Below are 15,987 nucleotides of genomic sequence, written 5' to 3'. Positions count from 1 at the left end.
GTGAGGCCTGGTTGCTCCACTTCTGATCCAGCTCCCTGCTAATATGCCTGGGAAAGCAGTGGAGTATGGCCCAAGTCTTTGGGCCCCCACATCCACAAGGGAGAACTAGAAGAAGCTCCTGGCTCCTGGCTTCAGATTGGCTTACCTCTGGCTGTTCAAGCCATTTGGGGAGTGAATCAGCTGATGGAAGACCTCTCTCTCTCTGTCTCTACCTCTCTCTGTTAACTCTGTTTCAAATAAATAAAATAAATATTTAAAAAAAAAAAAGTCTTTAGGGGCCAGCACTATGGCACAGCTGGTTAATGGCCTGGCCCTAAGCGCTGGCATCCTATATGTGTGCTGCTTCAAGTCCTGGCTGTTCCTCTTCTGATCCAGCTCTCTGCTATGGCCTGGGAAAGCAGTAGAAGATGGCCCAAGTCCTTGGGCCCCTGCACCTGCCTGGGAGACCTGGAAGAAGCTCCTGGCTCCTGGCTTCAGATTACACAGCTCCAGCCATTGCAGCCAATTGGGGAGTGAACCAGCGGATGGAAGATCTCCCTCTCTTTCTCTCTCTCTGCCTCTCCTCGCTCTGTATAATTCTTTCAAATAAATAAATAAATCTTAAAAAAAAAAGTCTTTAAAAAGAAAAATGAGGCATGAGGGGCGGCATTGTAGAATGGGTGAAGACACTACCTGTGACTCCAGCTCCACTTCCAACCTCTCTGCTAATGGCCTGGGAAAAGAACAGAAGATAGCCCAAGTGTTTGGGCCCCTGCACCCATGTGGGAGACCTGCATGAAGGTCCTTGTTTCAGCTTAGCCCAGCTCTGGCCATTGTGGCCATCTAGGGAGTAAACCAGCAGGTGGATGATCTCTCTGCCTCTCCCTCTCTGTAACTCTTTCAAATAATAAATAAATCTTAAGAAAAGGAAAATGAGATACTACAGTTTTACTAAGGAAGTTTTTGTTTTTGGCTGTTTTTAACAGGCCTCACACAATGGGAATTGCATTGTTTACTGCATTCAAAGGCCAGCGTACTTCAGAAACTGATGGTGTATTCCAAATTGTTATTGTGTGTTAATTTTTGATCAAGTAAAATAAATACATTTCTCAGGTTACCTCTCTAGAGGAGATCCATAACCGGAAACCAAACTAATCAGAATTTTTTTTTTAAAGATTTATCTATTTATTTGAGAATTACATACAGAGAGAAGGAAAGACAGAGAGAGAGAGAAGGAAAGACACAGAGAGAGAGAGAGAGAGAGAGAGAGTTGTTCCATCCACTGGTTCATTCCCCAATTGGCCACAATGGCTGGAGCTGTGCCAAGCCAAATCCAGGAGCCAGGAGCTTCTTCCAGGTCTCCCATGTGAGTGCAGGGCCCAAGGACTTGGGCCATCTTCTACAGCTTTCCCAGGCCATAGCAGAGAGCTGGATCGAAGTGGAGCAGCTGGGACTCAAGCCAGCACCCATATGGGATGCCGGTACTTCTGGCTACGGCTTTACCTGGTACGCCACAGCGTCGGCCCCTCTAATCAGAATTTGAAGGTTGCTTAATAACACGGAACATAGATCAGAGAAACTTGGGTAATATTTATCCTAGGTATAGAATACCCTTCTCTATGTGCTAAGGCAGATATCTATGAAGGGGACTAGAACATTCCACATACACATCAGGCTACCCTTTTCTCTATACAGTGCACATTTTCTTTTTTTTAAAGATTTATTTGAAAGGCAGAGTTAGAGTATGAGAGGGAGAGTCAGAGAGAGATCGATCTTCTATTCACTGGTTCACTTCCCAAATGGCTGCTGCAAAGCCAGGAGCCAGGAGCTTCTTCCTGATCTCCCATGTGGGTGCAGGGGCCATCCTCCACTGCTTTCCCTGGTCATAACAGAGAGCTGGATCGGACATGGAGCAGCTGGGACTTGAACAGGTGCCCATATGGGATGCTGGCACTGTAGGTGGTGGCTTAACCCGTTATACCACAGTGCTGGCCCATATTTTTGCTCCTTAATGTTCACTTAAAAAAAGATTGTATACAGATTACTACCTTTCAGATATTACATCTTTCAGGCAGGATTTAATACATTTGATTATAATTTCCTTTACTGTTAAGTGTGAAGATAAGACTGCAACTGTGATTAGCTTTATCTAGGTTATGAAAATTCTGGAGTTTACATGCCTTGGTTGTTTCTGGGCCACCAATTGTTTCTGAGGATGAGTTCATCTAACAATGACTGATTTCACTGATATAATTTATTGCTTCCCTTGTGTACAGACTTCTAGAGCCAGACTTCTGAGAATTTCCCCATTGTGCTCTCACTTCAGTCTGGGCAAGATGACTTAAGAAAAACTTGTAAAAATGATGGGGATGTCTTTTGCAGTGCCCAGAAGTCAAATTAGTTTCTGAGGCAGTATGGGTACAAGAGGGGCGTGCAATTCCTGGAGGGGTGGAGTGGACTATTTGAAGAGGCTAGTTCTATTGTATCCATGTCGTAACTGTAATTGGTGAGGTTTTAGGGCTTTGATACTCTTATTTTCTCCGATCACAGGTTGCAGGTAGGACTTCTTCCTTGATAAATGATAATAAAAACACCAAACACAGTGTGACTTGCACAGAAAGGCAGATTTTTTTGAATATGAATATAGTCAGGAGAAATTTGAGACCTGGAGAAACGCTAACAGCTTGTGCAAGGTCACAGAGCTAATACATGGTCTCTGGGCTCCCTTGAGGTTAATCTTTAATTAGTAAGATACCAGCACTTTCTCCAAGTAAAAAAAAAAAAAAAGCAAACAATTGGACTATAGACCCTGCTCACCAGCATCCTCAAGCACAAATCTCTTTCCCACCTTTCAGAGCCAGCCACTGCCATACCTGATTTTCATACATAGCCTTTCAGAATCCTGTTCATTAAGTCTCTGACTCTCAAGGGTGGTTTTTTATCTTTGAGGCTCCCACACATTTCCATAAAGCAGTATACAAAGAGGAGGAAGAAGGAACAGAACAGATACATTCAGAGCTCCCTGCAGAAAATGCAGAGATAAGATACATTTGCACAGGAATGGTCACAATGGTGAGTTCTATTTGTTAAAGGCACAACCTGAGCATTCTTTGATTGCAGACCAGTAACAAAGGCTCCCCTTGTACTGGGCAGGACTGTTGAAGGTTCCAATTGTTTGACACCCAGTAATTTAACGTAGGAGTCTATTAGTAACCAGCAAGTTAGTAATTAGCTTAGTGCCCTACACTAAGCTCAGCATAAGCTCATTTCCTATCTACTTAAACCTCTTGGGCCCAAAGGGTACAAACAGGGTGGGAAAAAAAAAAAAAAACATTACTAATATTTATGGTGAATTTTCTATTTGCCAAACTGATATTTTACTTAATATCACTTGGTTTTGTCCAATCCAGTTAAATGGTGTAACCACAGAGGGAAAGCTCAAATAAGGGTAAAGCCCACCAGAATCCCAAGTCCGTGTCTCATTAGCTTGGGATACTACCTTACTGGGCCGAACAGGTGAGTAAATGGTGAAACACTTTAATCTCTAGGACATTGTAATGCCATTAGAAACCATTATCTCACTTACGCTTAATTCCTGATGTAAATAACAGGTCATCTCGAAAGGTCCGTCACTACAATTTTCCTAGATAGAAAACCTGATCTGGGTCTCCTCTGCCAGGAAACTCCCTAAGCCTATCTCCTTATCTTCAAAACCGGGCCAACCCCAGCCTCAAGGGGTTGATTATATATGATACGATAAAAATGGCTGTATAACCGGCTGACAGCAGAAGGGGCTCGGGAATCCCTAACTCGACCCACATTGAACGCGACTCAAGTGGAAAGGCCCTTCCGTCTGGCGGAGGTTCTCCGTGCCGCGGATGCCGCTGCGAGCCGTTGGTGTTTTCCCGCGCATGGGGCGGGGCGGGGCGCAGCGCGAGCCCCGTAACGTGGTAGTGGAACCCTCCCACCGCCTGCCCGGACTACACCTCCCAGCAGGAGCTGCGCCCCGCCAGCAGGCAGCAGGTACCCAGTGGAGTTAGTCCCAGAAAGTAACCGTGTCCGCTTGCCTTCCGGGCCTTGCCGCCGCACTAAAGTCACCGGCGTTGCGTCTGTGCGGGGGAGAGGCTGCGGTAGTGGCTGCCTCTGTTACGCAGCATGCTGGGAGTCGTAGTTCCTCTCGCAACATTTGGGAAACCAGGCTTGCCTTGAGTGGTTGGACCGCATCACGTGACGATAGGAAGGCGGCCTCAAGGGTAGAGCTTGTGAGGTCATCACAGAGCGACAATGAGCTGCAGTTGTGGGTACTTTGGGTGTGGTGGCGAATACGCCCCTGATCACCCCTAGATGGGAAATGCCAGGATGCCATAAAGTGTCCTTTATTTGCTCCTTCCACTGTCTCCCTCCGCCTTTGCCCTGCCGACCTCGCCTGTTTGGGATGCGGCGCGCTCCCTGGGCAGGCTGGGAACCTTGCGCGAGCGACGCTTAGTAGCTCCTCCTCCTCGGGTGACGTGAAGGTCACGTGACGGGCCGGGCCGCCTCTGCCGCCGCCGCCGCTTTGTAAGAGGCACATTGGCAGGTAACGAGCGGCGGCGGCGGCGGCGAGTCCCGAGTCCAGCGGGAATAGCAGCGGTAATTGTCACCCTCTCCCCCTCCCTACCTCCTCCAGAGCCTTGAGTGCTGCGCTGTGTGCTTTCTGGTTCTGGGTTCAGCGTTTCGAACCTCCCAACTCCTGCAGACTGCCCTATCGCCCACCCGTGGGGACGGGGCCAAGCTTTCCTCGCTGGCTTCACGCTTCCTTAGTCTGTCCAGGCCTGGGCTCACTCCTTCCTGCCCCCCTCGGCTTGCCCTGTGCTCCTTCCTGCCTTCCCCGCTGTCGTCCGCCGGCCCCACCCAGCCTCAGGGGGCGCCTTCCCCTCCCCCCTCGGGTTTCTGTCCGGGAGGGTGTGGTTTTCTCTCACCTCGGTCCCAGTCTGCCCGGCCGAGCTCCCCCGCCACGCTGTCGCTCCCGTCCTGACCACCCTTCCGTCTGCCCGGCCGACGCCAGTCCTGGGACTGGTGCTCTTGGAGACCAACTTCTGCGCTCTCCAGCTCGTCCCCGGCTTATCCGAAACCGGACTTGCTTTTCCTTCTGGAGGGCTCTGGTCTCAGCTGGGACCGCGTTTTCCTCCTCACTGTTCCGTCGTCGGGTTGTGTCGCCGCTGATTTCATGTCGCTTCGAGAGCGCTTTGTGAACTGTAAAGCACTGTGCTATGTAGTCAGAATGTCATTCGTTCGTGGCTGCGTTACAGCTCAGTTTTCTTCGCTTCTGAATCACGTTGCCACTTAGCTTCCTACTTTCTCCCCCGAGTTTTCGATCTAGTTGGTTGCCCAGGCATCTCAACTGTTGCCACTCTAGTCGTATGTTCTCTCTGGAGGTTGATTCCATCGTCATTCCTGTTACTTCCTGTTTGGCATAATCCTGTAGTTTACTGCTACCTCTTTGGATATTGTTTCTACTGCATATACAAGGTATATGCTCTGGTATTCAGGCTTGCTGGCTTTCTCCAGCACCTGTGTTTCCAAATAGGCGAGAGCTTTTTAAGATCTCGGTGAGATAGCCAAAGATCATCTTTTATTTGAAGGGCATATAGTTAACTTTGGGTGAAAATGGCTCTATTTTCTTTTCCACAGTGGTTGCACTCTTTGAACCAAGGGGTAGGCACTCACTGCTGTGAATTGTGCAGTGTTTTTTAGCGTCAGTTTGTCAAGTGAAGGTGGAGGGAAGATGAACATCATAGTTAAGCTCTTTTTGTATCTTAGATGTTGGGTGGGTACATTGGTATGGTCCCCATCTAAGGAAAGAGAATAAAATCCACTCCCTGGAGGCCATGGGGTCTTGCAGTACACCTGCCAGCAGGGCCCGTAGGTCAGGTCATATTTCTCTTGCTGTGGAGGCTTTTAGGTAAAGGCGATGGCTGCCGGTGTGGTCTGGTTTTTCCTACTTGGGCTGATTCACACGTGTAATGAGAGATTTTTCCTCCCTCCTGTGCTGCTTGTTTCCCACAGCTCTGATTTCCTCAGTTTGCTTCCTCTGAGGAAGCCTGTGCCCCTCTGCCCCTCAGTAATTATGAAATGTTTCCGAGAAGGGAGGTTTTGTTGTGATTGAAATGTGGCTGGAAGTTGGGAGAGAATGAAGCCGTGGGGAAGGGTTGTGATAATTGCCTCTCTGGCTGTTTCCTGCTGCTCTGGTTTCCTCTGTCCTCTCTTAAATGTAGGCTGGACCATCGGCAGTCACAAAGAGTTATACTGAAGCAACAATAACATCTCTGCTTTCCTTTCCTGGTAATTGGTGCAGCCTGTACACTGCTCACTGGGAGTGTCTCTTGTGAACCTGGGACAAGAAGGGATTTATTTCAAAATGCACTTGTGTTTTGATGGGATCTGGTCACTGCTTCAGTCCCTTTAAGCATAAAATATATGTGGAAAGTACAAACTTGTCCTGGAGGTTTCAGGTGGTCCAAAGTGAAGCCTTTACTTTTAAAGTCTTAGCCTTGAGTGTTGATTGCAGTCTGCATGAACTCCCAGTTTGTGAAGTTCTTGTGTTCTTGGACAAATATGTTTATTTCTCCCTGTGAGGTAACCTGTATGTCAGCAAAAATCAGTTAGCTCTTAGTTAATTTGAGTAAATGGAATGTCCTGAAAAGCTGAGTGTTAGGGTACCCCCAGTGCTGACTGGTGAGGTGGTAGATCTCTGATTGATCTTAACTGCTGATTTTTTTTTTTTTTAAGATTTATTTATTTGAAAGGCAGAGTTAGAGAAATGCCTTGGTTCACTCCCCAAATGGCTGCAATGGCCAGGGCTGGATGCCTGGAATTCCATCCAGGTCTCCTATGTGAGAGGCAGGGGCCCAAGTACTTGGGCCATCCTCCACTGCTTTCTCAGGCACACTAACGTTAAGCTGGATTGGAAGTGGAGCAGCAGGGACACGAACCAGTGCCCACGGGGGATGCCCGCATCCCAGGCAGTGCATCACAGCGCCTGCCCCAGTAACTGATTTTGTTGCTTTTTTTCCAAAAATGAGAGTAGAGATACAAAATAAAAAGGTAGGCAAAGAGAGGGAAGACTTGTAGGGAATAGCACCTTGTGAGCAGGTGGTAGATTGTAAGAATTTTGACCCAACCTTTTTATCTTTTTGAAGTCAGCCAAATATATCAAGTTGATTTTGATATTTACAGTGTCAACTGCTTATGCTAGTATTTTATAGTTTTTTAAAAAATTATTTATTTTGTAAGGGCTACAGAGAGGGAAAGACAGAGGAAGAGAGATTCCATCTGCAGGTTCACTCCTCCCCCACCCCCCACCAGACGGCTGAGCCAGGTGGAAGCCAGGAGTTTCATCTGGGTCTCCCATGTGGGTACAGGGGCTCAAACACTTGGGCCATTAGCAGAGATGGATCAGAATTGGAGCAGCTGGGACACAAACCACTGCACAAAGGGATGCTGGCGTTGCAGGCCGCAGTTTTACCAGCTATGCCACAATGCCTGCAGGGAGGGTCCTACCCCCACCGTTTGTTAACAACTGTGTTCTCCCCTCCCCTCCCTTCCCTTCCCTTCCCCTCCCCTCCCCTCCCCTTCCCTTCCCTCCTCTCTTCCCTCCCCTCCCCTTTTTTTATTTCCTTTTTTTAGATTTCTTAAATGTTTCTCCCAAGGATGTGCATGTCCTGATTTTTTTTTTTTGGTTTTATTTATTTGGGGCCTGCCACTGTGGCTCAGTGGGTTAAAGCCATAGCCTGTAGGACTGCTGTTCAGAGTCCCAGCTGCTCCACTTCTGATCCAGCTCCCTGCTAATGGTCTGGGAAGGCAGCGGAGGATGGCCCAAGTGCTTGAACCACTGCACCCATGTGGGAGACCTGAATGAAGCTCCTGCCTTTGGCCTGGCCCAGCCACGGTCCTTGCCGCCATTTAGGGAGTGCACTAGTGGATGGAAGATCTCTGTCTCTTGTTCTCTCTCTGTGTAACTCTGCCTCTCAAATAAATAAATCTTTAAAAAAATTATTGGCCGGTGCCGCGGCTCACTTGGCTAGTCCTCCGCCTGCAGCACTGGCACCCCAGGTTCTAGTCCCGGTCGGGGCGCCGGATTCTGTCCTGGTAGCTCCTCTTCCAGACCAGCTCTCTGCTGTGGCCTCGGAAGGCAGTGTAGGATGGCCCAAGTGCTTGGGCCCCTGCACCGCATGGGAGACCAGGAGAAGCACCTGGCTCCTGGCTTTGGATCAGCGCAGCACACCGGCCGTAGTAGCCATTTGGGGGGTGAATCAACGGAAGGAAGACCTTTCTCTCTGTCTCTCTCTCTCACTCTCTAACTCTGCCTGTAAAAAATATTTATTTGAAGGTAGAATGACAAAGGAGGGACAGAGATCTTCCATCCACTGGTTCACTCTCCAAATGGCCACAACAGCCAATACCAGGCTAGGTTGAGCCAGGAACTCACACTCTGGCTCTCACATAGGTGGTAGGGGCCCAGATACTTGGGCCATCTGCTGTTGCTTTCCAGGCGTATTAACAGTTAGCTGGATGGGAAGTGGAGTAGCTGGATCTCAGACCATCACTCCAACATGGGATGCTGGCGTCGGAAGCAGTGATTTAACCTAAACTACTGTGCCACAATGCTGGCACCGTGTCCTGTGCTTTCTTAAGAAGGGAATAATTTTAGTTTTGAAATTTTTCGGCATAGGCTTTGAAGACAGTGTATGTGACAAATATCTGGCTGATAGAGGAGCCTGTGTACTGAAGTGAGTTTCAGTTTTCAGGTAACTCATTTTCGATCTGGCCTTAATGAGCTAAATTGAATTGGAACCCAGTTAAGTATTTGGAATTGGGGCTTGCAGGAAGGAGGAGTTTGTTTTTATTTAAGACTTGGAAATACTTTACTTTTCAAAATTGTTAGGAGTATGTTACTTATTTTTCTTCATTTGGAATTTTAAAAGTTAATAAAATATATATTTGGATCTAAAACTTAAAATTTAAAGATTATTTATAGAGAGATTTCATTTGAATTTAGATCTTTTGCTATAACTTTGTCTCTTGCTACTGGTTTAGCATTACTGACTTGTTTTTAAGTAAGATGTTACCTGGAAACTTTCTTATTTAAATTTACAACAAATATGCGTGTGTGTGTGTGTACATGCACACAATCTAGTAATGCCTAGTACTTTCACTACTTACACAAATTTTTTTTGCATGTCATCTTAATCTTATCAAATCAGTCATAGGTACACTTTTTAATTGCTTTTAATTTAATTTGTTTTTTAATGCGTTACTCTCCCCGCTGGCCCCCCCCCTTTTAAGGATTTTTTTTTTTTAATTTTTTTATTTTTTATTTTTTACAGGCAGAGTGGACAGTGAGAGAGAGAGACAGAGAGAAAGGTCTTCCTTTTGCCGTTGGTTCACCCTCCAATGGCCGCCGCGGCTGGCGCGCTGTGGCCGGCGCACCGCGCTGATCCGATGGCAGGAGCCAGGAGCCAGGTGCTTTTCCTGGTCTCCCATGGGGTGCAGGGCCCAAGCACCTGGGCCATCCTCCACTGCACTCCCTGGCCACAGCAGAGGGCTGGCCTGGAAGAGGGGCAACCGGGACAGAATCCGGCGCCCCGACCGGGACTAGAACCCGGTGTGCCGGCGCCGCTAGGCGGAGGATTAGCCTAGTGAGCCGCGGCGCCGGCCCAGGATTTTTTTTTTTTTTTTAATTTATTTGAAAGGCAGAGTTTTAGGAGGAGAGACAGGGAGGGGGGATCTTCCATCCCCTGGTTCATTTCCCCAGTGGCCATGACAGCTGGTGCTAGGCTAGGCTGAAGCTAGGATCCTGGAGCATCTTCTGGGTCTCCCATGTGGGTACAGGGCTCAAGCACTTGGGCCAACTTCTGCTGCCTTCCCAGGCACATGGAGCAGCCGGGTCTTGAACTGGTGCTCTTGTGCAATGCCAGCATTGGCTTGACCTGCTGTACCATAAGGCCAGCCCCGACCTCTCTGCCTTTTTAAAAATAAACTTTAAAAAGGATTATTTATTTGAAAAACGGAGTGAGGGGGCAGGGGAGATATCTTCCATCCACTGCTTGACTGCCCAAATGCACACAACAGCTTAGGGTGGGCCAGGCTAAAACCAGGAGCCAGGACTGGTCTCCCATGTGGGTGGCAGGAACTCAACCACTGTATATATAGGATCTCATTAGCAGGAAGTTGCATTGGAAGTGAGGTAGTCAGGACTTGAATCAGGCACTCCAAATGGAATGTTGATGTCCCGAACAAAAGCTTAACCCACTGCTACACAATGCCTTGCCCAGTATCAACCTTCTTTAATTTTCTGTATACATTTCATTTTCCTTCTTACTCTTTTTCCTTTGTTGTCTTTTTTTTTTGGGGTGTATGTGTGTGCATGTGCACACACCTTCTATTCCTTTTCTTCTATTCAGAAACACTGGGGCAAGTGTTGTGGTATAGCAGGTAAAGCTGCCTGCATTGCATCTCTTGAGTTTCTGGGATTGAGTCCTGGGTACTCTGCTTCTGATGTAGCTTCCTGCTAATATGCCTGGGAAAGGCTCAGTATCTGAAGGCTAAAACTGGGGCCGGCACTATGGTGTAGTGGGTTAAGCACAGCGCTCGGCTTCTCATCTGGGTGCTGGTTTAAGTCCTGGCTGCTCCACTTCTGTTCTAGCTCCCTGCTAATGTCTCTGGGAAAGCAGCAGAATATGGCCCAGGTTCTTGAGCCCCCTGCATCCATGTGGGAGACCTGGGGGAAGCTTCAGGCTGGCCCAGTCTTGATCATTGAGGCCATTTGAGGAGTGAACCAGCGGATGGAAGATCTGTCTCTCCTCTCTGTAACTACCGTGAAATAAATAATTTTTTAAAAGATTTTATTTATTTCTTTGAGAGGCAGAATTACAGACAAAGGAGGGTGGGGGAGACAGAGAAAAGTCTTCCATCAGCTGGTTCACTCCCCAAATGGCCACAACGGCCAGAGCTGAGCCATCTGAAGCCAGGAGCTTTGCTAGGTCTCCCACGCAGGTAGCAGTTGGGCCATCTTCCACTGCTTTCCCAGGCCGTAGCAGAGAGCTGGATCAGAAGAGGAGCATCCAGAAGCCCTGGTGGCCATGTGGCATGCCAGTGCTACAGGTGGAAGCTTAGCCTACTAAGCCACAGCACTGGGCCCTAAATAAGCCTTTTTTTTTTTTTTTTTAAGATTTATTTATTCAGTTGAAAGTCAGAGTTACACAGAGAAGGAGATGCAGAGAGAGAGGTCTTCCATCTGCTGGCTCACTCCCCATCTGGCCACCACAGCCGGAGTTGTGCCAATCCAAAGTTAGGAGCCTCCTTTGGGTCTCCCACCTAGGCGCGGGGTCCCAAGGACTTGGGCCATCTTGTATTGCTTTCCCAGGCCATAGTAGAGAGCTGAATCGGAAGTGGAGCAGCCGGGTCTCGAACTGGCACCTATATGGGATGCTGGCACTGCCGGCAGTGGCTTAACCCGCTAAGCCACAGCGCTGGACCCAATAAATCTTAAAAAATGCAGAACTACAGAGAAGGAAGCTGGGAGGGGGAGGGAGCCGAAGATAGATACATAGATTCATCTCCTATCTCTTGGTGTACTCTGCAAATGGCCATAGTAGTCAGGAATTCCATCTGGGTCTCCTACATGGGTGATAGGGGCTCAAGTATTTATTTCTCCCTCTACTGCCTTCCCATGCGCATTAGCAGGGAACTGAGTCAGAAGTGGTATAGCTGGGATTGAATTGGCATTCTGATAAGAGCTGCTTGTTTTGCAAGCAGTGACTGAACACTGCACAACACTGGTCCCAATAAATAAATCTTAAAAAAAAAATGAAGAAATAGAATGTTACTGCTACCTGTAAGTCGTCTGTGTATGCCATCTTGTAAGGTATTCTTTCCTAGAAGTATCCATTGCCCTGTGTTTTGGGCTTGCTATTACTTTTTTTTTTTTAATATTTATATATTTATTTGAGAGAGGCAGAGAGAGAGAGAGAGAGAACGCGAGTTTCCATCCACTGATTCACTCCCCAGATGGCTGCAGCGGCCACAGCTGCGCCGATCCGAAGCCAGGAGCCAGGAGCTTCCTCTGGGTCTCCCATGTGGGTTCAGGGGCCCAAGGACTTGGGCCATCTTCTACTGCTTTTGCTAGGCAAAGAGCTGGATTGGAAGTGGAGCAGTCAGGACTTGAACCTAGCACCCATATGGGATGCTGGCACTGCAGGTGGTGGCTTTACCCTCTGCACCACAGCGCCAGCCCCCTGCTATCACCTTTTAAGAATGATATATAGCCCAGTGTATATCCATAAGTAGTATATGGTTTTATAGGGTCCAATTTCATTTTTTTTTTTTTGCTTGATGGGCGGATTGATAGGGAGAGACAGAGATCTTCCATCCACTAGTTTACTTCCCAGTTAGCTGGAATGGCTCAACCTGAGCCAGGCCAAAACCAGGAGTCAGGAACTCCATCTGAGTCTCCCACATGGATAGTAGTGGTGCAAGTGTTAGGGTTGTGATTTGTTGCCTTCCCAAGCATACTTGTAGGGAACTGGATTGGAAGTGGACAGCCAGCCAAGACTTGAACAGGGGCTGTGTTATAGGATGCCAGCGTCTCAAGCAGCAGCTTCGTCTGCTCCACTGCCGTGCTTCCCACTCCTCTGGTGCAGTCTTGCGTAATTGTGTGAGTCTTCTGATGCTTTTCTGTTCTGCATGTTTGAGATTCTTCCATGTTGAATAGTCACTGTAAATAGTATATTGTATTCCATTGGAAGGATATGCTACACCTGGTTTGTCTTTTCTATTGTTGAGGAATATTTGTCTTATTCCCAGTTTTTGCAGTTAGAAATTGTACTTGTCTCCTTGTGAATGCTTCCTCCTCCTTACCAGAGTCCAATTACTATTTTTTTAAAGATTTATTTTATTTATTTGAAAGGCAGAGTTAGATAGGGAAAGTGCGAGATCTTCCATGTACTAATTCACTCCCCAAATGCCTGCAGTGGCCAGGCTGGGCCAGGCTGAAGCCAAGAGCCAGGAGCTTCATCCAGATCTCCCATGTGGTTGCAGAGGCCCAGGGACTTAAGCCATCTTCTGCTGTTTTTGCAGGCACATTAGCAGGGAGCTGGATCAGAAGAGGAGCAGCTGGGACCACAAACTGGTGCCCAAAATGGGATGTTGGTGCTGCAGGCGGAGGCTTAAGTTACTGTGCCACAGTGCAGACCCCTGCGTGTTTGTCTTTTTGTATTGTGATTGTTTCTTTTGTTTGCTTCGCTCCACCTTTTTAAGATTTTTCAAGTCTAAAAAGTGACGGGAGAGTAAAGAAAACATGTAAAATGCCTTTTATCCATATTTGCTACTTAACACTTTGTCACATTGGGTGTCCTTGATATATACTATACCATATTTTGAGGTTAAATGATTTGGATGTAAAATACAAACATCTTTATTTATGGCTAAATATTTCCCTAGCAAGTATCTTGATGGGATAGAGAGCTTCTGTTGCCATAAAAATCACAATAACATCGTATCTGGAGTACTTTAATAATATAGTATATATGGTATCAGTGATAAGATAGAAATGATCATTCAAGCCGGCGCCGCGGCTCACTAGGCTAATCCTCCGCCTAGCGGCGCCGGCACACCGGGTTCTAGTCCCGGTCGGGGCGCCGGCAAAGGAAGACCTTTCTCTCTGTCTCTCTCTCTCACTGTCCACTCTGCCTGTCAAAAAAAAAAAAAAAAAAAAAAAAAAAAGATCATTCAGATACTTCCTTTTTGTTTACAGATTTTTTTAAAAAAAGGTTTCTTGTTTTATTTGAAAGGCAGGGTTACAGAGAGGCAGAGGGAGGGAGGGAGGAAGGGAAGTCGGTCGGTCTTCAATTTGGGTTCACAACCCAAATGACCGCAATAGCTGGGGTTGGGACTATCTGAAGCAAGGAGCCAGGAAGCTTCTTCCAGGTCTTCCACATGGGTGCAAGGGTCCAAGGACTTAGGCCATCCTTCACTACTTTCCCAGGCCACGGTTGGATTGGAAGTGGAGTAGCCAGGACTCAAACTGGCTACATATGGGATGCCAGCACTGCAGGAGGCAGCTTTACCTACTATACCACAGTGCTGGCCCCTTGTCTACAGATTTCAAAACCTTGTTTTTCATCTAATTAGGATTTTAAAGATTTACATATTGTCACTGAAGTATACTGCTGAATAATAGTTCATATGTAGAATAATAGATTTATTTATTTGAAAGGCATAGTGACAGGGAAAGAGATCTTATATCTGCTGTTTACTCCTCAATTGGCTACAGCAGCCAGGGCTGGGCCAGAACAAAGCCAGTAACCAGGAACTCCATCCATGCCTCGTACATGGGGGACAGAGACCCAGGCACTTGTGCCATCATCTGCTGTAGTCTCAGAAACATCAGTAGGGAGTTGGGTATGAAGTATAGCAACCAAGACTTGAACCAGCTTTCCTTATGGGATGCTAGGGTCATAATCTGTGGCGTAACCTGCTGCTCCATGGTGCTGGCCCAGGTGGTTCATTTCTTAAGTGATTATTTTCTCAGCTATTTATCAAACATAATTTTTGGTCAGGTCATTGGATGAGCAAGATATAACTACTGCTGTGACTTAGATAACTGTCACCAGTGCTAAATAAACTGCTAATTATAGGATGAGTGGAACACTTAGGCTTTTGGAAAGACAGTATCTTGTGTATCCTGTTAATGTTATGCAGACCCAGGTTTTTAAAAGAGGTTATTTTAGTTTAAAGATATTCATTTGTTTGAAAATCAGAATTACACAGAGAGAGAAAGACAAAGTGAGATTTTTTTAAATTTTATTTTTATTATTATTTTTTAATTTTTAATTTTTTGACAGGCAGAGTGGACAGTGAGAGAGAGAGACAGAGAGAAAGGTCTTCCTTTGCCGTTGGTTCACCCTCCAATGGCCGCCGCAGCCAGCGTGCTGCGGCCGGCGCACCGTGCTGATCCGATGGCAGGAGCCAGGTACTTCTCCTGGTCTCCCATGGGGTGCAGGGCCCAAGCACTTGGGCCATCTTCTACTGCTTTCCCAGGCCACAGCAGAGAGCCAGATCGGAAGAGGAGAAGCCGGGACTAGAACCGGCACCCTCATGGGATGCCGGCGCTTCAGGCCAGGGCATTAACCTGCTGAGCCACAGCGCTGGCTTCTCCCTGGATAATTTTTTAAATTTGCTTTTTGTTACAGTTATTTTACTTTTTTAGCACTTATCTTAACAAATGACAGTAGAATCATACAATATTTATGATATACAACTTTTTTTTTAAGATTATTTATTTGAAAAGCGAAGATGCCTGTGAGAGAAACATACAGAAAAAGAGATCTTCATCTGCTGGTTCATTTCCCAAATGGCTGCCACTGCTGAGGTGGGCCATTCTGGAGTCAGGAGTCTGTACCTTCTTCTGGGTCTTCCACATGGGTGGCAGGGACCCAGGTATTTGGGTCAAAGTCTGTTGCTTTCCCAAGTGCGTTAACAGAGAGCTAGATTGGAAGTGGAGCGACAGACTGGCTGTTGTGGCCATTTAGGGAGTGAACCAGCTGATGGAAGATCTGTCTCTCTCCCTCTCTCTCTCTCTCTCTCTCTCTCTCTCTCTCTCTCTCTGTAGTTCTGCCTTTCAGAAAAATAAATGGATCTTTTTAAAAAAAAAAAAAAAAACTTTATTCTAAAACTGCCAGCGAGACTGACAGGCACAGACGCACAGAGATCTTCTATCCACTGAGTGTGCAGTTACTCACAATGTGCAGCTATTATCTTGGAGCTCAGTCTGTATCTCACACGTGGGTGGCAGGAACCCAACTACTTGAGCCATCATCTGCTCTACTTCCCAGGGTATACATTAGCAGGAAGTTGGAGTTGGAAGTGGAGCCAGGTCTTGAATTCATGCACTCAGATATTGCATGTGAGTGTCTCATCCAGTATTGAGCCAAATGCTTACCACGTATGTTATCTTGCTTGCTGCTCCCC

The 15,987-nt window shown here is 47.1% G+C and overlaps 1 protein-coding gene and 1 long non-coding RNA gene across 24 annotated transcripts in view; one reads left to right on the top strand and one right to left on the bottom strand.

The window, feature by feature from the left end:
- The window catches only part of LOC127493537 (uncharacterized), a 37,913-nt gene extending 32,842 nt beyond the window's left edge, over positions 1-5,071 (bottom strand). The window contains exon 1 of the long non-coding RNA XR_007923807.2: positions 4,938-5,071. This is a non-coding gene — a long non-coding RNA (uncharacterized lncRNA). The remainder of the gene's footprint in view (positions 1-4,937) is intronic.
- Positions 4,263-15,987, top strand: part of UBAP2 (ubiquitin associated protein 2) — a 112,325-nt gene continuing 100,600 nt past the window's right edge. For 10 of the 23 annotated variants that reach the window (XM_070053388.1, XM_051856871.2, XM_070053385.1 and 7 more), the window contains exon 1: positions 4,263-4,608. The gene's annotated coding sequence lies outside the window, so the exon portion shown is untranslated. The remainder of the gene's footprint in view (positions 4,609-15,987) is intronic. The other 13 variants (XM_070053430.1, XM_070053424.1, XM_070053414.1 and 10 more) reach the window with 6 other exon arrangements.

Source organism: Oryctolagus cuniculus, chromosome 1 (assembly GCF_964237555.1).
Source record: "Oryctolagus cuniculus chromosome 1, mOryCun1.1, whole genome shotgun sequence".
NCBI lineage: Eukaryota > Metazoa > Chordata > Mammalia > Lagomorpha > Leporidae > Oryctolagus > Oryctolagus cuniculus.
Note: the sequence above shows the minus strand (reverse complement) of the source record. Positions and strands in the feature narration are given on the sequence as shown.